The sequence below is a fragment of the Alosa pseudoharengus genome, unplaced genomic scaffold (assembly GCF_046254945.1).
Source record: "Alosa pseudoharengus isolate Yale_2024_CS ecotype anadromous, Long Island Sound unplaced genomic scaffold, YU_APseudo_1.1 YU_APseudo_1.1_scf_16, whole genome shotgun sequence".
NCBI classification, from domain to species: Eukaryota; Metazoa; Chordata; class Actinopteri; order Clupeiformes; family Clupeidae; genus Alosa; species Alosa pseudoharengus.
Window position 1 is genome coordinate 12,105,062 of NW_027468630.1, and position 6,006 is coordinate 12,111,067.

The 6,006-nt window shown below is 42.1% G+C and overlaps 1 protein-coding gene across 4 annotated transcripts in view; it reads right to left on the reverse strand.

The window, feature by feature from the left end:
• Positions 1–5,807, reverse strand: part of LOC143125513 (oxysterol-binding protein-related protein 5-like) — a 49,881-nt gene extending 44,074 nt beyond the window's left edge. For 2 of the 4 annotated variants that reach the window (XM_076287049.1, XM_076287046.1), the window contains exons 1-2: positions 4,138–4,976; positions 3,843–3,969 (exon numbers count right to left, since the gene is read on the reverse strand). The gene's annotated coding sequence lies outside the window, so the exon portion shown is untranslated. The other 2 variants (XM_076287048.1, XM_076287047.1) reach the window with 2 other exon arrangements.
• Between the last annotated feature and the right edge of the window lie 199 nt (positions 5,808–6,006).

Below are 6,006 nucleotides of genomic sequence, written 5' to 3' on the forward strand. Positions count from 1 at the left end.
ACACACACACACACACCCCCACACACACACACCACAGCATATAGCACACACACACACAGTAGCAGCACACCCAGCCACCGCGCAAAAGTAAGAGCAAAAGTAGGACAGAAAGACTGACTTTAAGACTCAGTTTAGCCATGCGAGTATGGCACACCATTCATAAAGAAGGTGGGGCAGACCAGTAGTACTGGCAGGCAAAATGTGTGTAAGGTGCACCAGGGCTGGTACGGAGAAAGAAGGAGGATATCAGTGATGTATGGTGTCATTACATGTGCTATTAATACCTTACACATTACATGTAGACATGGAAATGATAAAGGGACCTTGTTTTGTTATTACATTACATTTACACAACTGTTATAAATAGGTTCTGAAATACCTTTAACCTATAACAGATACACAGACAAGAAAGCTTACAATCACTAACTGACTATGATACAAGCCCATAGCCTGACAAGCCAGACCTACATCAAGATGTTGGGTCTGGGAACACACCATTGGCAAAGCTCAATCCGAGGGGCGGGATAAATGGTTGTCTTTCAAATTCCCTCTGCACGCAATAGGATAGCGCTACAACCAACCTTTTTTTTTAGGAATGACTTCAGTGGCATTCTTTGTTTTTTTCTCAAAGAAACACTTAACTCCTAGTCTTTAAGAGTCAAGGCCAAAGCCGATTCGAAAGACCGCTGTTCGCCAGCAGCAGCAGCTATCTTCTCTGTTTTTATGTAGCAGGGAATTCACACGGAACCATCGCAACTCTCTGTTAAGCCCGCCCACCGACTCTATACACGATGTGATTGGCCTGACCAGAGTTTGGTTTTTCCAGCTCGCATGCCAACGGAGAGTTGCTAGACGACCCTGGCTGCAAATTACATTTGCTGCCGCTAGGGTGCGTCTAGATTTCTAGGCTAACAAGCCCAGTATGACAAAGAAAATCTGATAATATAATTTTTCAGTATTGCCATGTACCTTAACACACATTGTGGGCTTTTTCAAAAATTGATTAGCATGGCACTTAGCAGAGCAATGGCAAAAGCTACAGTAGGGCACACAGCTTCAAACTGAAATCTGCACAGACTGATCCACTCCATGTCTCCATCATACAGTATAAACCATGTTTGCAGTCTGAACCGTCTAAAATCGATTGTATTAGTTTTCACTGTTAAACATGTGAATGAAGCGGTTAAGTTCAGACATCAAACTACTGTGATGTGATAGCCTACTATATGACATCTTTCTACACAATTCCACAACAAATGTGAAGTTCAGGAAGGAAACCAAAACATCTCATGAGTCCCTCCTCTTGTCTCTCCCATAATACTGATGTATCTAATTAAGCAGTTATTACAGCACTGAGCACTAAGCTTGAAAGCTGAACAGCTCACTACAAAAATAGGTTAATTAATTACATTCTTCAAAGAATGTCGCTTCCAGGAAGATCTAGCCCATGCCAGGATCTTTCAGTGACTAGTCACCAGGGTAGGAAATGATACAGACTGACATTTCACTCAAGACAAGTAAGAAATCTTTCATGAGAAGCACTCCTGAAATCGTCATGTCCAAACAGCTGATATCAAAATCACTGGACTACAATATTGAGATGGAGGCACCAATGACTAGGATACATAAACGACACCAAATGAATTACTGTAGTTAATCAATAGTAAAATAATCTATCAGTTCATCTATATTTTACTTACTTATTACTATATGAAGTCATTGCCTATAACATGTAAGAAATAGCACATGATGTATTTCAATGATTTTGAACTGTTTGCTAAATCAGGAACAGGGCCTACAGAAAGCACACTAATGTTGCCATGTCATATTACTGTAAAGTACCCTAGCTTTCATTGTGTATTTCCCAATCAATGCTTTCAAAAAGTAAAGGCACTATCTATCACAAAGACTGTAAACAGACGGGTCATGGCTAAAACTACCTTATTAAAATTCAGCTGGATGCTGAACCTTTTCCAGGTCCTCTAATTTGGGCTCTGATTCTTCCCGCAGTCTTAAAACTGCAGTGTTGCAACGAGAGCCTCATCTTTTATGCAATGCAAGAGTGTCTTCCATATCTAAATCCCCAGCCAACAGAGGAGAAAACAACCCAGAATAAGGTCTGCTTGTGGTCACAAATATACTGCAAAAGTGAGCCACATGATAGCTTTGCACCAGTTCCTCCTTGTATGAATAACTGCTAGTCTCTCTTTGCAACAGCTTCATTCAGATTCTGTTCCCTAAATGTAGAGAATTCTCTATTATTCTCCACTGTTATGAGAAGTGGTGATTCTGGGTACCTTTCATTCTTGGGATGGCTTAGTCCATTTCAGGTCAGTCCTTGTTGTACACCTAAGTGAAGCTTTTAAGTTTTAAATTCAGAAAACAATTCTAATGTGTTTGGTTGCAGAGGCTTCCTGAAATGTGCTGGCATGGATGACACTCCATAATCACAATGCATCAATGTTGCACCATCTGACCAATCACTATAATCAATACTGACTCCCCTACAGTGAACAATTATACCAGATTCAGCACCATGTATTCCTAAGCAATTCATCACCAATGTCCACTCCTATTGTTACGGAACAGGGTCTCTTGGCCAGCTGTGGCAGAATCTTAAGCAGACTTGGTTACTGGAGCTTACAATCAGCTACCTAGGACTTAAAGAACAGTGGACATATTGTACCAACAATGACCAATTCAGATTCAGACTCAAACAGAACAAGAAACAGTTGTGCTTGTACTGTCTGGCCCCATTATGCTAATACCCTGCCTGGATAATCTGGACCAATAACAATACCCAAATTGACAGAGATAAAGTATAATACTGAAAACAAATTTTGGATCATTGTTAGACTGTTACTGAGCATTGATCAAGCTTAAGCATGATCAACCCCTGAAGGGATTATAATTTTCCAGCACTTGGGCAGACAATTAATGTTGACTTATTCTGCATTTATCAACATGACTTTAAAGACAATTAATTAAAGGTTGTAACCTATTTATGCCCATGAAATGCATGTACTGTAGGCTTATTATCGGTGTCTCGCTGGCCCTTAGTCTCAATTCATTGCTCTCCTCAGTAAGCTATTGGGTTATCGATGAAGTGAAGTGAGCCTACTAGAAACATGTCTCACTGCACGTCCTATGCATTGCATTAACTGTTAGAGGAACTACGTCTGTGGCCATGTTACTCCTTGTGTTTTCAATGCATATTAGGTAATCCCTATTTTTCCATACATATTTTAATGCCCATAGGATGTGACGGAAATAGAACAAGTTTGAGCTCTACGTATAGCCGTCTGGTTTTGACAGGGTGGCAGCACGTCCGACTGTAAAACGGTCTACTTGGGGTGTGGGGCTATGCACATAAGACATTGCAATTATTATAATTATTATAATAGCGACAATTTACAAATTAATTTAGATATAGAGCTGGCCCGATATGGGTAACGTCACTCTTTTACATAATTCGTGTTGAATTATGTATTCAAAGACTGAAACACAAGCAAAGAAACCAAAGCAGCAGAATTGGGACATGGAGAACTTCCAGAGATGCATCGTTACGAAAACATGGATGTTAGCGCTGCATCACATAAATGTCAGGAATGTATATTTGATTAACTGCAACATGCCATATCCCACGCACTGCATGCCGATGATTTAACTAGGACCGATATGCAACATTATACAAAAGTGTTAACATCAGTCAGACGATATAATGTTAAAGCTGCAGTTGAGCGTAGTAAGCTGTGTGACTATCTTACAAGCACGTAGCCTATAGCCTGAGTGCATGCGTTTACGTCAAAAGCAATTAATAAGCATTTAGATACAAAACTCACCTGCTTCAATTCAAAGACGTCATGGAGTTCCACAGAATAAAGCGATAAGGAGATTTGTTAAACATGTTAACTCCTGTTGTCAGCGCTGCATGTTTCGGTGAGTAGACCTCATTTGCGTCACGCTGGTCTGGTGTGAAAAAATATCATTGAACTACCATGTGCCACCCTCTGCCCACCGCTTCCAGCTTCAACAGTCTTGCTTCTTTAGAACTACATAAAATAGCTTGGGGGCATTAGGCAATGCAGCCGCTTTTACTTAGGCCTACGCAAACGAATAGTAGCCTATGCATCTTACCTCACTACCGACCACGCGAAATACAGTCCGCCAAAGGAAAGCGTTCCAGAAAGAACGGTGACGTAGCAGTGGATAGAAGTTGCTTAAAACCGTGCAATGCAACACGAGAGAGGCAGACAACGTGGGTGCCAGTCTCTCAAGTCCACAGATGTGCATGAAGGAAAGTATCACTGGCTGTCTGGCCATGGAGGGGGCGTGGTGGTAAACATGGAGCGGAGCATGGAATGGGAATGGCGACTGATGGTAGTGATGTGATGTACTGTGAATACCGTACCGTATTTGTATGATGGTGCCATTGCACGGTTAGGCTACATTAGACAGCTGGCATCTCTATCAACTGTATCGATAATCTGTCACGTTACATATGAATAATAACGACACGGTAGGTATACCACAGACCACAGAATGGTCATAGGATCACACAGAAAAAAACAATTAGTAAAGTCTGATAGGAATAGGATGCATGCTTGATCATTGCAATTTGCATAATAATGTTTATGTGTGTTATAGGCAACTAACACTGTTGTAAATAGCAAGTAATAGCCTACATACGGTTGATATGTTGAAGAAGGACATCAGGAAGCACAGGGGCCTTTGACAGCACCTGTGTTTCACTGTCAAGTCAACTCATAGCTGCACTCAATGCTGTGTATGACCACAAGAAAGTGAAAGTGCCCTTTTCAATCAGTCTCTGTTCATTTGTGAAAAAGTCACAGCAGAAAGTTATCCCTGCTTCTGCTTTCAGAATAGCAGAGGAGGTCCACTGCCCACACCAGACAGATCTGTGTGCTCTGCTCCAACCTGCTGTCCTGTGCCTTTAGCAAGCCAGAGCTGGAAACAGGTTATACTCACAGTGCAGCACGGCATGAAAGACCCAGTCCGCCCGTCGGCCCAGCAGCCGGTCGGCTCCCGGCTGGGACTGTGGTGCAGGTCCGTGTGTGCCTCCGTGTTCCCAGTCCTGTCTCTGACTTGGTACCGTGTCACCGTGGAAACGACCCAGCAACATGAGGCTCCTTTGCTGTCATTCCACCGAAGGACTCTGCGGTGTGGTGTATGAGCCTGTGTTTCAAGGGGGTGCTGGTGGACGATGTGAAGGGGAGTGTGTATGTGTGCGTGAGAGAGAGAGATGGAGTTAGGGAGGGCTGGCTTCACTGTGAAAGCTCTCAGGCAGCACTGCACCAAAAGTATGTTGGGTATAGATTTACATCTCAGGCAACTCACTCCACTGCTTTACTGAAGTATAAGATCAGGACTTTTGTGGGTATGAGAAATGTGATCCATGCAATGATAGTGTATAGTGGTCAGGAGCAAATGTTACAAAATATATTACAATTGAATTAGCTCTTGTCATATACTGTATAGTACTAGCTATTTGAAAGAAACAGGAATTTAGTAATTGGCCTAATTTATCACACCTCCCATCAGAATGGGATTCAGAAACAGATGTTTTTATCCATTGAGGAATTCTTAACCCAGTGCCACCGCTCCAATATAAAATCTGTAGCCTAAATCTGTACATGTTGTGATAACAGTCACATGTATTGATTCAAAGAGATGCCAGTGAGATCGTCAGGTGCAGCAGTATTTCAGAGGAAATGGGCTGCATGTCTGTTGCCTCCAAGTGTCAAGTCTGCTGTGCAGTCGCCCAATTCAGGACAGTACTGCTTGACTGATAGCCCTCACACCAACACTACCAAAGACACAACACAAACAGCCATCTGCACACACACAGGACAGGACACAACTGTATATTTAAAGAGGTTGTGTTATATTTAAGTCTACTCTTCAATATGAACACGTACAGATTGTCATTGTGACCAGCATAATGCATTTCTCTTTTAGAGTTTAGCTACAGAACAAGAAAAGAGA